This window comes from Spermophilus citellus (genome assembly GCF_964194105.1).
Source record: "Spermophilus citellus genome assembly, chromosome: 15".
Lineage (NCBI taxonomy): Eukaryota > Metazoa > Chordata > Mammalia > Rodentia > Sciuridae > Spermophilus > Spermophilus citellus.
This window is the reverse complement of record NC_138195.1, coordinates 46337082-46359154: the sequence shown is the minus strand read 5'-3', so window position 1 is coordinate 46359154 and position 22073 is coordinate 46337082. Positions and strand designations below refer to the sequence as shown.

The window sequence follows — 22073 nt, the reverse complement described above, 5'->3', positions numbered from 1 at the left end:
TGAAATAAATCTGACTCAGAAACTCAAAAGTTTAAGGTTTCCTAATAGACAGAAACTAGAGAGAGAGAAAAAAAAAGAATTAAAAAAAAAGGTGGGTTGTGGGGGGTTAGATCTCATAAAAATAGAAGACCAACAGAGAATAAAAAGGGATCAAGAGGGAGCAAGGAGAGGAGGGCATTGGGAAGTACTAGGGAATTAAATCTACCAAATTATGCTATGTCCATGTATGAATATACCACAGTGAATCACAGATATGTACTTATGATTATACATGATATATATAATGCACTTATTTAAATAATAACAGCAATGACAAAGGGGAGAATAGTGGAGTAGAGTAAGTGGATGAAGAGTGGGAAGGGAAGTGAAAGGTACTGGGGAAAGATTAATCAAATTATGTTAAGTATGGCATTGAATCCTGCTATTAAGTCTAATTATAAGGCATCAACAAAAAAATTTTAAGCTGTTCTGTGAGGATATTCTGTTTAACAAAATATTTGCCTTTGCCACATCTATGTGATGAAAGCGGCATGCTATGAGTAGCTGTTTATGTATAAAACACTGAATACTATTCTGCTGGAAGAAAACTTAGGTTTTGCAACTAACTTTATTTTTAAAGGATCATAGAACTAAACATTTAAAAATACATCTGCTTGCTTTAAAAAAAAGTTGAACTAAATTGTTTTGATCTAAGTTTTCTATAAGTCTTTCAATTTTACAAATAGATTTTTTAATTCACATAGACTAATCTCAAAACAATTTTATAATGTCAATATGAGCTATAATGTGCAGATGTTATAATACACATCCAAAAGAAAAGATGAGGGGCAGATAACATTAAGAAAACTCATCTTACACTAAAACACTCAAAAGTTAAAAGAAAATATAAATCTCAACTGTGATGTGGGGACTGTTGACCCAGAGGTCTATCTAAACGTTCGTTCAATGCTTTCCAACAATAGATCTGGCAGTAATAAGTCTGCATGGTGACTCAGGAAAGCCAACAGAACCAGGTGTTTTTAGAAAAGCAGAGTGTGTCTATCTTTTCAAATGACTACCACGGGCTGGGGATGTGGCTCAAATGGTAGTGCGCTCGCCTAGCATGGGTTCGATTCTCAGCACCACATAAAAATAAAATAAAGGCGCTGTGTCCACCTAAAACTAAAAAATAAATATTCAAAAAAAATGACCACCAGACTTACTTTTATGTTCTGTCTGAAATCTATCAATCAAAATTCTACCATTTTCTACTTTCCACCAAACTCTTGAATTTAAGAAACTGGTTAGCAAAATGAAGTCAGCCCACTCTTCCTGTTGTATTTTCTGTCCCAAAGCTGTGACAAACCAGCCAAAAATTCTAGCATTTTCCTCTCCTCTAAAACCTTTTGCACTGAAGGAGTTAGCCGGCAAAAAGAAATCAGTTCAATGATCAAGCCTGCTCTCAGTCTGTCATCAAGTAAGAACACCCTATTTGTGCTAAGGTTCTCCCAAAAGTTAACCATTCAAAAAAAAAAATTTTTTTAAAGCTACTTTGGATCCAGGATAGGAAAAATGAAGCCAAAAAATCAACTATACAGTTATTTCATACTACACACACAAAAAAAAGAATAAAATATATAGGAAATATATTAAGTGGGTTGAAAAAGGAAAAGGAAATTTGAAAATATATACATATGAAAATTATTTTAAACCAATTATGCACACACTCAGAGAGTTAAAGGGGAGAAATGAAAATCACAAGCTACAGCAAACCTACCAAAAATAATGGCTGGGTTTTTGGAAAGAGCTGTGATTTAATTTTATCATAGAATGGTACTTTGCCCAACTTCTCAGAATCAGCTGCCATCAGGCACTGAGAATTTCAAGTAGTAGTAAAGGTATTACATAGAACTAAGTCTATTTTCAAGTCTAATTAGTTGGTCTCAAATTCCACCATGCATATAAATCATTCATGATTTCTTCATAGCCACTCTTCCAATGAAAGCATCTACCCCTCTAGGTAATAACACAAAATGAATTTGCACTCAAAGTTATTTTCATTTGCTTTTAAGTCCATAATATAGTAATTTATGCAATAAAGCGTATACTGCAAGCTTCTAGAAGTAGAAACAGGACTTGTTTAGCACCTTAAATGAATAAGTACAGGAAAAATATGCTTCCAATAGTCAGAACAATTCCTAACATACAGTAGATACTCAATATAAATTTGCTGAATAAATAAAGAATTTAATTATCATGACAATTACCAACTCCACCTCATAAAGATGCTCATATTAAAGGGACTCTAAAAGCACTCACCTAGACAGCTAATCACCAGGTAATGTCATAAATTCAATGTAATGATCAAGTATCTCTCCACCTCCCTCCCAAACACACTGGATACCAAAATCCAACATAGGGTACTTGTTTCTCCCCTTTCCCTGACTGCCTTGACTAAAACCCCTAGTGGTATTTATAGCTTTGTACCCGCTAGGAATTGTGCAAAGAGTAAGCTCCCCTTCTAATTACATCTTTAGGAAACAGACCTTTCCTAACTTGGGTTCTCTGGAGCTTTCTGCCTCTTCAAATGAGTAAAATCAATCCCTGCAATTTATCTAAAGTCCAGGCACTACCCATGGGCAATGAATTCTTTTAAAACTAATGACACTTCAGCTAAGCATGGTGGCATGCACCTGTAGTCCCAGGTGACTTGAGAGGCTGAGGCAGGAAGACTGTTTAAGTCCAGGGATTTGAGGCCAGCCTGAGTGATATAGCAAAGCCCTGCCTCAAAACAAATAAAATCAATGATGGCCTACCTCTCCTAAAAGTTTTAGGAAACGCCATAAGTCTGACTTATTGTCCACTCAATAATACATGAATGTTACTAGGCATGATTTTCATACAATCACTCCAGCCAATGAATAGGCAAGCACTCAATGAACACAAGAAAACTATTGGTATTAATTTATAAATGAAGACACGGGCCATAGGTGACCAGAACTTGTGACTCTCAGAACTGTATTCATTTTTGGCATTATATTCTAATCAAAAGCCAAGAAGTTGAAGAAACCAAGGAAGACGAAGAGGTAGAAGAGCATTGAATGGCATATAAAATTGCTGAGAACCTGTGGGGAAAAATGATAACAAACAGAGTATATGTAAAATATAACTGCAAGTCTATGATGGCCAGGCACAGTGACACACACTTATAATCCCAGCTACTCAGAAGGCTGAAGGCAGAAGGAATGAAATAGAAGTTTTGAATATAAATAATCTACAAATCATAGCTTGGAAGCAAAACAGGAAATGTCAACAGTAGTGATCACTGACCACAGGGGACATAGGATACCTCTCACAGAACAGATGCTTCTCATTCCTCCTGGTATGGAAATACCTCCTACTGTCAAAAGAAGACTGTTTCCATGTGTTTATTCTTTTTAGTAAACAACTATAAATCATAGTGACTTTTTTGTTTTTTGAAGGGTTTTTTTGGTACCAGGGATTAAACCCAAGTGCGATCAACCACTGAGCCACGTCCCCAACCCGTTTTTCTATATTTTATTTAGAGACAGGGTCTCTCTGAGTTGCTGAGGGCCTAAGTCGCTTTGACTTCAGGATCCTCTTGCCTCAGCCTCCCAAGCTGCTGGGATTACAAGCATGTGCCACCGTGCCTAACTCATATCTTTAACATAATTTGTTTATGCCAAGTAAAACCTGTATTCAGTCATGGACAACTAACTGCTGTCCTTTCAAGAGCTCAATTATTAAAGTCATTAACCACTGTATCTGAGGGGGGAAATTACTGTGTTTACAATTAAATAAGAATAAATTTATTTATATTTTATTAACAACTACTGATATAGACTAGAATAGCCTACATGATGTCAAATACAGTTAGACTCTTTTCACACCTTCAAGGACTCTTGCCTATTGCGTCTGAAAAGTCCTTATCTCAAAATTATGCCTCAGTTCCCCACTGCCACAACTGAACTGAAATGCCCTGTTCTGACAGAGAGCTCATTAAGAGACACAACCACACCTCACAGCAGCATACTGGCTGCCCTAGCAAAGAACCTAACGACTCACAGAACCTGTTGGCTCAAACTCATTCATGTACTACATTAGTGGAATGGAAGTCAGAAATCCAGAAAACAGGCAGTGTGCAAAATACACATGGGGATAGCAGTCATAAATATAGAATTAAAAAGCCCAATTTGAAGCTTATTGTTCAAGACATTCCAACAAAATTAGTAAGAAGTTCAACTTGAGAAAACCATTTCTAATAGAATATTATTTCTCTGTTAGGCTCTCACAGAAATCACTGAGTTTTCTGTCTTGAGAAAAAAGAAGAGAAAGCTTCACAGTAGAAAGGAGAAGGTGATGAGGGCAGCACTCTTTCCCAGCTGGCCACAGAACAGCCAGCAAGAAAGCTATTACTCCAACAAGGGAAAAGACACTAGCTAATCAGATTGAAATGGGGGGACAGAGTCAAGCTTAATTTTCTCCCCTGGCCAACTTCATACACTAAGCCTACTTTCCGCGGAAAAGGTTTGATTAACCACACATCTCAAACCCTACTGCTGCAAAAAAGTCCGGCTGTGGGAGCCTATGAAGATGGCATTCTCTAAAATAAAAAATATTCCTCTGTTTCATAAACAGAGAAGCCAGAAGGAATGTTCCAAGAGGCTACTAAAACGCTAAATTCACCTAGAATAAAACTTAACACCTTTAAACTAGAATTCAAAGGGGAAGAGCATCTACACAGTCTAACTATCACTTTCCAATTTCCAGCACAAGATTTTTTTTTTAAATCCTATTTGATGCAATACAGTTTAACAAGATTCAAACTGTGGTAAACCAGGAAAGGTGGTATATGCCTATAATCCCTGCTACAGAGGAGGTTGATGCAGGAGGATCAAAATTAATTTAAATTAATTAATTTTTTTAAAAGATCAAATTTAAGGATCAAAATTAATTTAAATTAATTAATTTTTTTAAAAGATCAAATTTAAGGATCAAAATTAATTTAAATTAATTAATTTTTTTAAAAGTTCAAGGCCAAGTTAGCAAGACCCTGTCTCAAAATAAAATAAAAAGGGTTGGGGATAGAAGTAGAATGCTCCTGGGTTCAATCCCCAGTACAAAAAAAAAGGTGCTGGGCTAGAATTACAGCTCAGTGGTACAACGCTTGCCTCGCATGCGTGAGGCACTGGATTCGATCCTCAGCACCACATAAATACATAAATACATAAAATAAAGGTAATGTGTCCATATATTTTTTTAAAAAGTGCTAAATATAATCCCAAATAGTATTTTTAAAGTAGGTAAAAAGGAATAGCCTTTCTTAAATTTGAATGTGAGCTTCACTCCAATGTATACTGGCTGTTCCCAACTTTTCTTTTTTGGAAACCAGTTAACTAGTCATTAGTCAAAAAGGTTTTAAGGTAAATGACTCCTAGACTCCCCTCTAATTCATAGTTTCTACTTTAGTAATTTAGATATAATTTACTGTGCATTTAATATGTCCACAACACTGCAGCATGACATTTAAGCCACAGTATTTACAATGTGTAGATGCACATAGTATTTGTCTTCCAATACATATCCAAACATACCTTTGGCTCTAGTTGAATATAAAAATGAGAAGAGTGTTCCAATAATAGTATAGACAAAAGGGCTAGGGCCTTGAAGAAGAGCATTTTCACAGAAGAAAAAGAATAGGAGGGCATTACCACAAAAAGATATGAACAAAGACAGAGAACCACAGGCCTGTCTCAGGAAACTAGCACAGCACAAGCCTAGGATGCCGAAAGGAGAAAGGAGCCTGAAAGGCTAGACTGGGTTCAAACCACCAAGGGTTTTCAATACCAAAGCTCACAGATATTAGCTTTTATTCTCCAGGCAAGAGGCAGCAATGGATTTTAAGCAGAAGGATGACCATAATAAACTGTGTCAAATATAGAATTTCCACAGATAAGAAAGTATAAATCTCACATAACATTTCCTTATGTTTTGTTATTTATAACCCTTAACTCCTGAGATAAGAGGCGCAGATGTCAGTGTCATGGCTATCGGCACACATCATTTTCTTTTTCAAGTCTATTAGGAATCCACATTATTTAGCTTCACATGAACTTTCTAGAAAGGCTCTTTGTCTTCTTGCCCCATTTTACCTAAAACAAATAGCATGGACCAGAGTAAAATGACTCTTTTTCTAACATCTAACCAATCCTCAAGCTAAATCCAGCATACAAGAGTACACACTATACTGTACATGTTTGGTTCTATTCCTTACTCCAGGAAGCTACTTTTGATCTGTTGGACACAGGACTAAGGCAGGCAGAGTGGGAGGAATTCTCAATGCCCCCAGGGCACTTACTCATATAACTGTACTCCAACTTCCCCTCTGCTTTCCTCAAATTCTTTTGATTTTTATAATTGAGCTTTATTCCATTAACCACTAGAAAGTTTTTCCAGTCATTTTTATACTAGAATGTAACTCTTCCCTCAGCTCCAGTCTAGGTGTCCTCATTCTTTAAAAATATTTCTCCAGCTGCACAAGTTCCCAGAAGCCTTTAAGTTCTGAAGACTAGTAAAGCAGCAACTGAACCTAAAGATAACCCCTATTTATGCTGCTGCTCATCCTTGATCCCATGCCAACTTAAAAGCAGGAGAATAACAGAGTTGCTGTGGATGTGATAAACAGCTTGCTGCCCTGATGCTTATATCCAGTGACAGTCCACTCTTGAACTTCAGGTAAGAAACAGGAAAGGAGAAAACATCGCCAACCTTGCTTGTAATACGAAATTCACATGTCATATAGATAAAAGGGAAGGGATGGGGAAGGAACCCTTAAGTTTTAAGTTTTAAATTATAAATCCCTTAAAACTATACTATATGCTGTTTGAAATCTGTGACTAAAGGCTAGCAATGGGACTTCACAGAAGAGAATAAGAATTTTTTAAAATGAAATAAAAATAAATATTTCTTGAGTTGTGGCCTCTGCTCATCTCTGTTACCACTTTTGTTCCTATATTGTTCTAACAAAAAGTTTTTGCTTTTACATTAGTGATTACCTCAAAGAACTCATTAATATCAGACCATATCCAAAGGAAATGAAATCAGTATGTCTAAGAGATACCTGCACTCCCATATGTATGGCAAGTGCTATTCACAACGCTAAGAGGTAGAATTACTCCAAGTGTCTATCAACAGATGCATGGATAGGCCTGGGGATGTGGCTCAAGTGGCAGCGCACTCTCCTGGCATGCGCGCGGCCCGGGTTGGATCTTCAGCACCACATACAAACAAAGATGTTGTGTCCGCCGAAAACTAAAAAATAAATATTAAAAGTTCTCTCTCTCTCTCTCTCCTCTTTCTCTCTCTCTTTAAAAAAAAACAAAAACAGATGCATGGATAAAGAAAACGTGGTTTGTACACACAATGGAATGCTACTCAAAAACATGGATGAACCTGGAGAATACATTAAGTGAAATAAGCTAGGCACAGAAAGATAAATACCACATAATCCCACTACTATGTGGAATCTAAAAAGGCTGATCTCATAGAAGTACAAAGTAGAGTAGTGATTACCAGGAGCTTTGATGGTGACCGTGGAGGGAAGGACAGGGAGATGTTGTTGAAAGGAACTCTAATTACAGTTAGATAGGAGGAATATTTTTTTTAAATGTGTCCATAATAGGCAAATATATACACAGAGAGTAGCTAAGTAATCGCCAGGACACGGGGGTAGGGGAGAAGGCAATAGATAGTAACAACTTATGATTATGGAGTTTCTTTTGCATGTGTACGAATGATACTGGGGATTGCACCCAAGACCTCACACAGGGTAAGCAAGTGCTCTCCACTGAGCTGCATCCTCAGCACAGCAAAAGCCTCGGATGCCGAAAGGAGAAAGGAACCTGAAAGGCTAGACTGGGTTCAAACCACCAAGGGCTTTCAATACCAAAGCTCACAGATATTAGCTTTTATTCTCCAGGCAAGAGGCAGCAAAGGATTTTAAACAGAAGGATGACCATTATAAACTGTGTCAAATATAGAATTTCCACAGATAAGAAAGTATAAGTCTCACATAACATTTTTCCCCCACATTTATTTTGAAACAAGGTCTCATTTAGTTACCAGGTTGGCCAGGAATTTGTAATTCTCCGGCCTCAACTTTTTGAGTAGCTGGGATTATAGGCATGCATAACCATGCAAGGCTTGATGTTTCTTTTTTATGTAATAATAATGTTATGAAATTAACTGTGACAGTGGTTTTACAACTCTGTGGTCATACTTATAACTGCCAAACTGTTAAAAAAAAAAAAATTAGGGTATAGCTGTAGTGGCATGTGCATTTAGCATGCATGAGGCCCTGGGCTTAGCCACCAAAATATCCTCACAAAAACACAAAAACCTCCCCAGCACCAAAATACCCCCACAAAAACAAACATGTCTGAGAATATAAACTGGTAACTAGAAAATTTAGACTACAATTACTATAGTACCAACAACTACTATACTGAGAACCAACTGAGAACTGGTACCAACTGAGAACTTCTGAAGTTTAAGGAAAACAAGTGAAGAGTCATACTGAAGAAAATGTTTATAGCCATTCAGAGCTTAAGCTATAAGTTATATGCCCACATGTTTCACTAACAAGACCACAAAGGAGCACATGGTAGTGAATTATAGAGAGTCTAGTAGAAACTTTATAAATATTGAATGAAATCAGCCTGTGAAAGCTCTTTGAACCAAATGCTAACAGAACAATTTCTCCTAGCACTACTATGTCAAATACCAAACAGTTTTATATTGACATTAAGCAACAGTTCCAAGATTGTCCATCATTCAGATTGTTAAATGCCTGGGGAAAAAAAAATCATTAAAAGATCAGTGTTAAGCAAAGGCAAAGGAAGCACATCAAAAATCTCTTCAGGGGCTGGGGATGTGGCTCAAGCGGTAGCGCGCTGGCCTGGCATGCGTGCGGCCCGGTTCGATCCTCAGCACCACATACCAACAAAGATGTTGTGTCCGCTGAGAACTAAAAAATAAATATTAAAAATTCTCTCTCTCTCTCCCCTCTCTCACTCTCTCTCTAAAAAAAAAAAAAAAAAAAAAAAAAAATCTCTTCAGTACCTGTTGTGGTGGCACATGCCTCTAATCCCTGCAATATGAGAAGGTAAAGCAAGAGGATTACAAGTTAGAGGCCAGTCTCAGCAACTTAGTAAGACCCTCAGCAACTTAGCAAGACCCTGTCTCAAATTTAAAAAAAAAAAAAAAAAGTTGGGGGCGGGGAGGACTGGAATTTAGCTTAGAAGTAAAGCAGCCCTGATTCAATACCCAATATGTAAGTATATATTATGTATATATGTATGTATAAATTTCTGACAAAATGTTGCAGATTTTTATAATATATGAGAGCCCCACATAATTTTTGTTTTTATGAATTGCTAAAAATTAATTTAAATTTTTAAATGATAAACCTACAATCCAATAAAACTTTGCAGAAAAAAAAAGCTATATCTTCATTTTGAAAGGGTCTAATGAGTGTCTGGGAAAACTGAAAATTGATATGGGATAATAAACTCTATTCTGTCCATTTTATCTATCCATCCTGTGCAAATACTGGAAAATCCTAATCACTGCATCTATTTAATAAACATGGAGACCAGCTTATTAAAAACACATCCAGGGCTGGGGTTATAGCTCAGTAGTAAAGTGCTTGCCTAGCATGAGAGAGACCCTGGATTCAATTCTCAGCACCACATAAAAATAAAAGAAATAAAATAAAAGTTAAATTCTTAAAAAAAAATCTGTACCTCAAAGCTCTCAGCTACACTGCAGAACTCTAGGGAGTTCTATTCACTCCAACTACTTGTCATGTCACCATTTCAGTTTTTAAATTCTGAGCCAAGCAACAATATACATAAATAGCCAAAAAATAAAATATATAAAAGGATATAAGAGAACTGAATGGATTAAATAATGAAAATCCTACACTACCATTTACTAAGATAATAATGGAGGGAAGAGTGCAGCTGGGAGTTTTTGTTACCACCTATTTACCAAAGTTGCTTAGCAACACTTCTAAACACAGGAGGCAAGTGTGGGGGGGTCCAGTTTTCTTCCTAAGCACAAGACCCAGTGGTCTATGGAGTACATAACAGACCACATGAAGGAAAACAAAAGATGTCTGGTTTAGAAGGAAATATTTTCCTCAGAGAATGCAGTAATTTTTTCCATTCCCGCTCCTTTTTAAAACTAACAGCTCTTAGATAGGGAAGGGCAGGTGTTAGGCAGTAGCTGTCAAAGGAAAAAATGAATCACAGAAGTTAGTCAGGATCTTATTATTTAGTTATCTAACAATCCAAACCTGGAGGCTGAAAGGGAATCTGAGCAAGCAGAATGGTCTGCCAAAGCCCAACTAACTTTCCCTGTCACCATCCAGAGAGCTACAGAAAGGAATTATGACAAAAAATCAAACAAATCAGTCTTTTAAAGGCAAAAATAAATAAATAAAAATCCACACATTCAACTTTCACATGCACACAAACATCTCAGTACATGTGTAGGGGCAGAAAAGGGGACAATCTCCTTTATGCCCATCATAAAGGGCTAAAACCCCTATACCAAAAGACACTCAATAAGAGAAAATCATAACAAGTTAATTTGATCACATCTGTACATAATTAAAAGATCCAAAGATACAGAACAAACTACGCTTTTCCTTCATCTTTTTTTTTTTTTTTATGTGTGTGTGTGTGTGTGTGTGTATGCATGGTATTAGGGATTGAACCCAGGGGCACTTTACCACTGAGCTACATCACCAGTCCTTTTTTTCCCTTAATTTTCACTAATTTTTCATTAATTTCAATAAATTTTAAATTTATTTTTTATTTTGAAACAGAGTTTCCCTAAATTGCCCATTTTGGCTTCCAATTTGCAATCCTCCTATCCTAGCCTCCTGAATCATTGGGATTACAAGTGTGCACCACACCCAGCACAGAAGTATCCATTTTTTACACTTAGGTACAATGAAGCATGGAAACCATGTAGAAATGGGCCGGGGGGGTGGCTGGGGATGTAGCTCAGTGGTAAAGCACTTGCCTAGCATGCACAGGTGCTAGGTTTGATCCCCAGCACCAAGAAAAATAGTATCAATTTATGTTGAGAGTATTTGTTTACAAATTCTTTTTTATAGAGTAATATATATTCATTGCAAAAACTAAAATTAAACATAGGAATACATAACACAGAAAATGACAGTAATCTGTAATTCTATCCCCCAGAGACAACCACTATTAACACTTTAAACTCAGTATTCTGATATCTCAAAGTGGAGAATCCACAAAGGTAATATGAATAATCAAATACCTTCTTCATCTCTGTATCCTGGAGCTGGTGATACTGAATTCTTAAAATGTCCCTGCCAAGTATTCATCCAGCCTCTGCTTAAACAAACCCTGTGATAAGGGCCTGATTATCTCTCAAGGAAGTCCACTCCTTACATCAGGTTTTATACTAATACCAAATAGCTATTACTTTCCTATCACATCATCCTGGTTTCTCTCTTGAATTGACCTTTATTTTTAAATGTATACCCTTAAAATAAGGTACCCACACATGAACACACAATAGTCTGGAACAATCCTAGTCCTCTTTCTGGATGCTATGTTTCTATTAATAGAGACTAAATCATAATGTGGATTCACATGGAGTATGCTGTCAACTGAAACACTTCAGTTATGTTTCATGATACTTGCTATTAAACGACACTGCATCCATCTACAATTATATTGTTTTTTGAATGTGTGGAATTTTACATTTATCAGTGATGAAAACATCTTGATCAGCTCAGTCCATCCTTTCAGTCTGATAACTATTTTCAATCCTCACAAGTAACACTTTAACTATATGACTTACTATGATTTCCAGCTCCAGGTCATAAAAGAATTGCAAAGAAAGTCATTAATATCCCATTAAAGTTATTAATAAAAAGCTGAACACAAAAATACTCAATTATAATTTTATAATCAATTATAAAAAGTAAAATTCTGCTACATGCAATAACATGTATGAAGCTTATAAATATTATTCTTAGTGAAATAAGCTGGACACAGAAATATTCCATGATTCTTCTTATATGAGATACACAGAATAGACAAATTCCTAGAGCTAGAAAGCAGAGGTTGCCAGGAACTAGGAGAAGTAGTAGTAATTGCTTAATAGTTTTTGTTGGGGATAATAAAAGATTTTAGGTATAGAGAAAGGTGACAGTTGCACAGCATTGTAAATGCACTTACTATCACTGAATTATACACTTATGACTGGTTAAATATATATTTTACAATAATTTTAAAGAAAAACCTACAAGGTTATCATGCTGAGTGAAAAACCTAATTTTACAATGTTACATATTACATGATTCAATTTGCATAACATTCTTTAGATGGCAAATTGTGTGTGTATGTGTGTATGTGGTGGGGTGTGTGTGTATGTGTATGTATATTAGCAGTTGCCAGGGATTGGGGCTGGAGAAAAAAACTGGATACAGTTATAAAAGGACAAGAAGCTAAATCCTTATGGGGGTACAACTCTCTGTGTCTTAACTTTGGTGCTGGATAGAGGAGCCTACATGTATGACAGAAAAGTCCTGAGGTCTAATACACACCCTCATACCCAAATGAGTACAAGTAACACCGAGAAAACCCAAAAAGAGCTGTGAATAATGTAAACATCCTGACTGTGATAAACAACAGCTTGGCAAAATGTTGCCACTGGGGGAAACTAGGCTAAGGGCACATCAGATCTATTATTTCTTATAATTGCATGTGAATCTATAATTATCTCAAAATTAAAAGTTCATTTTTTTAAAAATAGTGAACAAAAGATGGCATAGTGTCTGATCTATTGCTACCATTTCCCACTGTCTGCTGTGACCATGGTCACTACCAGTAGAACTTCCCACAATTAGACATCTGCGTCCTTTTTATTAGAATTCTTTTGGTGGTCATTCATGTATAAGAATGCACATGGTAACAAGTTCATTAATATTATAAGAATGTGCAATTCTTGTTTATAAGGAAATTAATAAAACCTTTTTCAACATCTTATATCTTAACTTTAAATTTTCATATTTAAAAAAAATAACTTAGTATTACCATTCCTCAAGCACAGCACTAAACAATAGAAATATAATGTGGGATGCAGCTTAGCAATAAAGTGCTTGCCTATCGTGATCAAGGCCCTGACCAGCATTAAAGGGGGAAAAAAGTCACATATTTAATCTAGTTGTCACATTACTAAAAATAAAAATATAATTCATTTTAATAGCACATTGTATTTAACATAATAAATAAAATACTATCATTTGAATACATAAATAATCCAATGTGCCTTTTAGACTTACAGCACATCTCAATTTGAACTAGGCACATTCAAGTCAAATATGGCTAAGTACTACTATACTGGATGGTGTGGTTATAGCATTTCATTTTACAAATGGTTTCACAACTCTGTTCAGAAAAAATATTAGGATACTCTGCAACTTTCATTTCCTCAAAAACACAACTTTTTTGTGTGTTCAGCAATGCTAACTAACGATTAAACCGAGACCCTGGTATATGCTAGGAAAGAGCTCTACCATTGAACCAGCCCAACACTTATTTTTTTTTTTTTCCTTTGGGAAGTCGGACCTCAAACTCCTGGGCTCTAGCAATCCTGCCTCAGCATCCCAAGAAGCTGAGACAACAAGCGTGCACCCTTGTACCTTACTAATAACTTATGGTTTTTCAAATTTGTTTATTATTATTTTTTGGCACCAGGGATTGAACCCTAGGGGCACTTTATCACTAAGCCACATCCACAACCCTCTTTTATTTTCATTTTTATTTTTTATTTTGAGACAGGAGCTCACTAAGTTGCTAAGGCTGGCCTCGAACTTGCAAACCTCTTGCCTCAGCCTCCCAAATTGATGGCATTATAGGTGTGTGCCACCACACCAGTTTCAGATTCATTTTTAATCATCGATTCTAGAATCCTGCCTACGTCACTAGTCTTTCTTTGGTCTGAAATCTACTTTCTCCTTGTTTTCAGACTAATTTGCAATTTTCTATCACTTCTCTTATTTTCTAAGATTTCTCAGAGACCACCATCTCATATGCAAGTTTCAAATACTAGGCATGTTTCAAATACTATAGAGTCCTCCAACTCCACCCTGCCCCAGATTAGCTCAATTTGAACTAGGCACATTCAAGTCAACTATGGTAAGTACTACTATACTGGATGTTTCCTTATAAGGCTCTTCACTATTCCCAGATTAGACTATTCTTTATTATTATCATCATCTTCTTTTTAACTGTCATTTCTATCCTTCAAGTAAAAGAAAGTTCCAAATCAGAAATGGGAATAAGAGGTAAGGGATTGTGATTTATAAGTAGCAATCCTATCCTGGGTTCAATTCTAGTACCATATGCACACAAAAACTCAAATATAGTATATATCATATATCATATATTATATAGTGTATTATGTATTTAATAAAGTAACTATAATAATGATTAATATTAATATAATATATAAGCTATAGATTATGGTTTCTAACCTCTTTTAATGCACTGTACCATTTATGTGGAAATATTCACAGAATTAAAAACTTGGAACTTAATGGGTTAAAGAGAATGTCAGAAACACACAGCTGTCTGGTAATTCAGCAGCCATGGATTTCCTGCCCCATCAAATTCCATAGGAATTCTAGGAATTTAAATGACTAATTCCCCAGATCCCATGATCTATGTTAATAGTGCTTTATCATTTCATCTACTTATCTGTCTTTACACCTCAATAATATTGATTTCATTTTTTTTTAACTATGGCACTATTTTGGTGATCAGCGTTCATCAGCGTTCAAAAAATATGAATGACATGAAAAGGACACACAACTGCCTTCTTTAAAAAAAGATTTTATGGGCTATCAGTTCAAATAAATGAATGGATGCTAGATTGATAATTAAATAAAAGGAAGCTTTAAAAAGTGGGGTGGTAGAAAGAGTGGTTATTAGCATATGCAAAGCACTAGGTTAAATTCCCAGGACCAAAACAGAACAAAACACAGTGAGATGCCATTCCACATCCACTATGAAGGCTAAAATAAAATATAAGCAAGGGTGTTGATGAGGATATAAGGAAACTGGAACCCAATCAGATTTTTAAAATGATGCAAGCAGGCGCAGTGGCACACACCTGTAATCCCAGCAACTCCTGAGTTGCTGAGGCACAAGGATCTTGAGTTCAAAGACAGCCTCAGCAGATTAGCGAGGCACTCAGCAACTCAGCATCTCTCTAAATAAAATACAAGAAGGGGCTGGAGAGGTAACTCAGTGGTTAAGCATCCCTGAGTTCAATCCCTAGTACCAAAAAAAAAAAAAAAAAGATGCAAACATTTTGTGAAACAGTTCCGAAGTTCGTTACAATGCTAAACACAGAATATCCCTGTGACTCAGCAATCCCACTCCTAGGTATACACCTAATAAAAATGAAAACATGTTCACAAAAAACACATACACAAATGTTCACAGCAACATTATTTATAATAGATAAAAACAGGAAAAGACCCAAATGTCCATCAACTGATGAGCATGCATTACCATACAATGTGAGTACAAAATGTGTATAACCGTACAATGACATCAATTAGCAAGAAACAAGAAGGAAGTACCAAAACATTCTACATGAATGAACCCTGAAAACATTATATTAAATGAAAGAAGCCAGTACTGTACGATTCCATTCAAATGAAATGAACAAAAGACAAAAATCCACAGAAATAAGAACAATAAATTTTTGCCAACAGCTGGGTGGAGGCAGTAATGCGGAGTGAATGCTATTGGGCACGGGGGTTTCTCTCCATGGTGATGAAAATGTTCTGGAATTAAATAATGATGATGACTGCAGAACTCTATTAAGTATCTTTAAAACCACCGAGTTGTTTACTTTACAAGGGTAAGTGTTATGCTGCATGAATTAGCCCTTAAAAAAAAAAAAAAAAGAGATGATCCTGTGACACTGAGGTAGAGACAGCTTCAGCTTTCCTATATCCATTCCTTGTGTGCTCACTGACAAGAAAGGATTAAAAGCTCTAAATTTGAACAAATGGAGTGCTTCTGTTTTCTCATGGTTGTTATCTATATATCCTTAACTTTTTCTTTTTTTGGTGTGTGTGTGTGGGGTCCTTTAAAAATATTGAGGCAAATGAATTTTTCCTTTTGAATACCTTATAGAGAAATAAATGCAAGCAAACATACCAGTACAAGAAAAGCATAGCTCTTTTGAGCTCAGAAAACAAGCATTTCTGAGAACACATCAAAAGAAAGTTAGAGATGGAGTCTCAAGCCCAATAAATAATAAGAAAAATCAAAAACCATATAGCTAATAGAGCCCTTAAAATGAGATTTTACATATAAAATGTTCAGGATTCATAAATAGCACTTTCTACAAATATTAAACATTGCATTCAACACAGCTGTCTTATAGGAGACCTGAAGTAACTCACTGCCAAGTCCAAATACTGGATGAGAAAAGAGGATCAAGTTATGATTTTCATCCAGATTATAAAAACAGAAAAATTCGAGCAATTATTCCAAAACAACACTTCGCTCACTTATACCCATCAATCAATACTCTTTCAGTTACAAACAGGAAAAAAAAACAACTCAGAAGCAGTTGTTTGAAACACGATGGAAATGCCTCTGGAAGACTAGAGGGACGAGTGGACTTTAAAGTTAGTAAATGTAGCAGTTCCAAATTGCCTCCGGGATTGCCCAGGTTACATTCATGGTTAACATCATCAGCTATTTCTTTATTGTGGATTTAAGATGGCAACCTGTAGTCCTGGGTTTACTAGTTTCTTTGTACTTACTTAGAAGAATGGATGTCCCTTTACCCAAAGTCCTTTCCTTCAGGTTGACTAAACTTAGATCATATGTCCATTCCAGAGTCAATAACTACACTAAGGGAATTCCACGTAAAAATTGGCTTTGACTGGGGATCCTGAATCAATCATTGGCAAGCACGGAATTATCATGATTAGCTTACACCAATGATTTTTCTTTTTAAACTGAAAGCCACAATAAGAAACAAACAGTCATGCACCGCTTAATGATGGGGATACACTCTAAGAAATGCTGTTAAGTGATTTCATTGTTGTGTGAACATCACAGAATGTATTTACACAAACTAAGACAGCTACAATGTCACTACAATCTTATGAGACCACCATTGTAAATGAAATTGGTCACTAATCAAAATATTGTTATGCAGTACATAACAGTTATAAGACTCGACACACACATACACAGGCATAGAAGTGCACATTCTGGGGGCTGTGGTTGTGGCTCAGTGGTAAAGTATTCGCCTAGCACGTGCAAGGCCCTGGGTTCAATCCTCAGCACCACATGAAAAATAAAGGTATTGTGTCCAACTACAACTAAAAAATTAATATTTAAAAAAAAGAAGTGCACATTCTGTGAAACAACACTTATCCTTGTGATACTTAACACATCAAAATGAACTCTGATACATTTTTAATATTACTTATTTAAAAAGTTAGTTGCCACTTAATAAATTGATTTAATGATCCTTTAATAGGTTGTATCCATGTGAACTGACTGGCTCAGCTGATAAAACCTTACACATGAGGCGAGGGTCAAAGTCAAAAACCGGAATGCTGCTGCACAATGAAGAAAAACAGCTAGGGCTGAGGCGTAGCTCAGTGGTAAAGTGCTTGCCTCGCATGTATGAGGCACTGGGCTCAATCCTCAGCACCACGTAAAAACACATAAAGATACTGTGTGTTCATCTACAACTAAATAAATATTTTTTAAAAAAGGACAAGGCTAAACAATTTTTCCAGAATTAACCAAAACTTACCCATTACATCACCCACAGTACAATCTTGCATATGTTATCTTATTGGATCTTACAAAAATATTACTGAAAATTCTAAGTCATATGCACATAACAAAATGGAGTTTTATCTTCTTATTTTATTTATTCAATTAAAACCAGCCATCCTACATGTGAGGCAAGTGCTCTACCACTGAGTTACATCCCCAACCCTTGTCTTCTCATTTTAAAACATTTAAAAATTTCTGGAGCCAGGTGCAGTAGTTTGCTCCTGTACTTCCAGCTAGCCAGTACAAACTAGGACAATCACTTAAGCCCAGGAGTTCAAGACAAGCCTGAGTAACATAGCAAGCTCCATCCTCCCCACAATCACCCCCCCCCAAAGAAAACAACAACAATAAAACTCTAGGATAGACAGGTTATATTCAGAAACTGTTCTCATGGACCAATTTCCCACAAAGGATTTACAGGTATAGCCATCAGATATCATTCCAAAGGATAATCAGAAGAGTAAGTTTTGAAAGAAAGCCAAAGAGATACAATTCTCTTTGGTTCTCAAACACAGGTGATCTTGGGCAATAGTCTATAGACATTTTTAGTTATCACAGCTGGGGAGAAAAAAAAGCCAGGCACTTACTAGGTAGAAGCCAGGGATGTTGCTAAACATGTTACAATACACAAGAGAGGCTCCCAAGCACAAATAATTATCTGACATAAAATATTAGCAGAGCCAGAAATGAGTAACTATTACCACCAAAGGTCATTAGCTCATCTCAAGTCCAAATACCACTTTGCAATATAAGAGTATAAGATAAACCTGGACTGTATGTTCTAGTGTTAGAAGCCAAGTTTCACAAGTGAGAGAGAGTGAGGATGAAGCAGAGTCCCCTGTGTTCAGAGTGATAATCATTCTGCATTCCAAAGATAAAATTATCTCACTTGATTGTGGGATTGATTTCTTTTTTACTTCACTATATAATGCAATGCTTTAACAGGAAAGATTTATCAATGTACATTTGAAGCTTTTGAGTCACAGTCATGAGAATTAGCACAGTACAATAACTGTGACCACAATACAGTTTCTGGATATCAAGTAAGAAAAATAAAGAAGAAATTTATTTCAAGGACCCCACGATAACACACTGGAATAAAAGCAGAAGGCTTTATTCCCCTACTCACTGGATACAGTCTTTCTAGTATTTCTTATTTTTTTCTAGATCCTTCATGCTGTTCTCTTCCTGAATAGAATATAAATAATTTTCATCACTCCAGGCATCCAACAGCCTTTCTTGTCTCTATACATATTATTACATCCCTATGCTCATCAGGGGGCATCTCAGAGGAAGAAAAAGAAGTGTCTTCAAACTCTGGCCAAAACTTTCTTTCCTGTGTTACTCCATGACTGTCCTTTCCACTCTCCAGCCACAACACACCAGCCAAGCTGCTCTACCTCCAATAGACCAAGTTCATATACCATCCTATGCCTTGCCCCAGTTCCAAACCAGGACTTTTCACTTGTTTCCTCCACTGAAATACTCTTGATTCATAACCTTCCAAGGAGAAATCCTTGTCATTTGTCAGCTTAAATTCCATGCCCTTAGTGAAGCTTTGTCTGACTACTAATTCTAAATCGATCTTCCTATCACTCTCTACTATATCAAATTTCCCATGGTTCTTAAGTACTCAGTACCTTTAGATAGCCTTCCTTGTTTGCAGAATTTCTCATTTCATAAAGCCTGCTACCCAAGATAGAAGTCAAAAATCCACTTTCTCAGCAGCCTCATTTGCAAACAGGAAGCATGTATGTGGTTTGTGTTCTGCCAATCAAACACATGGACATGATATTTTGATTAGGAAGAAAAATGATATAACAAAGACGTCATGAGGAATTCATTCTGAAGAACATTTCAGAGTGATAACAATTCTCTTTCAGAAGCAAAAATGGCAGAGGTCCTGGCGGTTGCATCTCATGCTCACCAAAGACAGAGCAAGTTCTAATACCAATTCCCAGGGGCAAAAGCAGTAGAGCCTCCAATGTTTTAGTCTAGTGGTATAATTTGGATATTGTTTCTAGATAAGTAGACTCCAAGATGAATTCTCTCGTTTCTCAGAAGACTGTCAGCTACCTCACATCCTTAGAAAAATATTTTTTCCTTAAAAATATTATTATTTTAAGAATATAAATTATACATTTTATACATTATATATTTATGTGTATTCTCATTTCATATTACATATTACAATATTTTAAAATATTATTATTTTCCCTGCTTATATTAACCAGATTGGGTTCTGCCTTTTACAATGAGCTCTGATTCATTCATTCATTCTTTCTTTCTGCAATACTGCCAATTGAGTCCAGGGCCTTATACATGCTAGGCAAGCACTATACCATTGAGCTACATATCCAGGCTTTTTTTTTTCCTCTCTTAAGTTGCTTAGGATGGCCTTGAACTTGTGATCTACCTGCCTCCATTTCCCCAGTAACTGGGATTATAGGTAGACAGCACTGCACCCAGCATAAATTTTTTTCACCAACTTCTTATTACATAATATTGTCTCGTTAATTATTTCATTAACTGGTGGTTGGTCCCTCCACACAAGAATATATACTCCATGAGGACAGGAACATTGTGAATCTTGTTTATTCCTGTAAACCCAGTATTTAGAATAGTGCTTCACATACAAAAGATATTCAAGAAAAATTCAAATCTTCTACTGCTGTGCAAATATATACTTAAGAACAAAATGGAAGAATTCAAAATATCAGTGCTACAGGAGTTAAGAGCTAAAAAGCAATAGTATAGACCAGAGAAGTCAAAGTGGCTTTATGAAGGAGTTGACACTTGCATGGAATACTGAAAATATGACTACAATCATGGTGTAGAAAGGAGGATATATGCCTTCCAAAGGACAAGAACTAAAGCATGGCACTGAGAATGAGTGTGGCAAGCAGAAATACAAAATTAAGGAAAAGTATGTTGAGCTTAATAAGAAACAACTGACATACAAAATGAGCAAGATTACTAATGGCTCTGAACACTAGACTTGGGGAATGTTGTATTTGATGATTTTTCAAGAACACTAATCCTCAATGAATATTTTCATCTGTTCTTTATTCTAGATGTTATCTGCTATGTAAAACTACAACAGCTACCCACACATTTTCTATGGAGTTCCCTCTCTGAACATCGATGCTCTATATTTATCTGTTCAAGCTGGAAAAAAAAAGAGAGAGAGAGAAAGAAATTCTTATAATTAATTCTCTTGCAACCAAGCTAATACTTAATTTAAAAATCAAACTCTATTACCAAAATGACTTTTGTTTCCCAAACTCCATCCTCAAATCATATTTCAAAATTTCTCTCAACTCCATTTATCTTTTAGTCTACTAGAATATTACATGGGTTCCAAAGATTTAAACTATAGAGTTTTGACAAAATAATTTTGTTTTATTTTGCATTAAAGTACATGGACACTCCAAACACAAAAAGATGATCAATTTTATAATAGAACACTATATATTCTTTTAAGAATCCAACAATTCTTATAACTAACAACCATTAAAAGGCTATATAATTACATTTTATGGTCTTACATGGAACCAGAAGGGATCTTAGAAAGATTCTTTTTTTTTTTTCAAAGAGAGAGTGAGAGAGGAGAGAGAGAGAGAGAGAGAGAGAGAAAGAGAGAGAGAATTTTTTTTAATATTTATTTATTTATTTTTAGTTCTCGGCGGACACAACATCTTTGTTGGTATATGGTGCTGAGGATCGAACCCGGGCCGCACGCATGCCAGGCGAGCGCGCTACCGCTTGAGCCACATCCCCAGCCCAGAAAGATTCTTAACCCATTTTTTCCCATCACCCCAGATGTGGAATACCTATAAAATTTAAATATAGTATATAACATATAATTAAATAATATATAGTATAATTAAATAATCAAACTAATAATATTTCAATATGATAATTATAATATATTTACACATACATAAGCTCTACATTATTATTTCCAATCTATTTTAATGCATCTGTGTCAATTTTGTTGAAGTATTCTTAGAATTGAGAACTTGGGACTCAATGAATTAAGTTGGTCTTGAAAAGCAATCTGGCAGTAATTATTAAATGTATTATGTATATATCCTTTAAAACAGTAATCCCACTTCTGACTGTCATAAAAGTAAT

The 22073-nt window shown here is 35.8% G+C and overlaps 1 protein-coding gene across 1 annotated transcript in view; it reads right to left on the bottom strand.

Annotated features, from left to right (window-relative positions):
• The window catches only part of MCU (mitochondrial calcium uniporter), a 180543-nt gene that overhangs the window by 131424 nt on the left and 27046 nt on the right, over positions 1-22073 (bottom strand). The gene's annotated exons all lie outside the window — the stretch shown is intronic.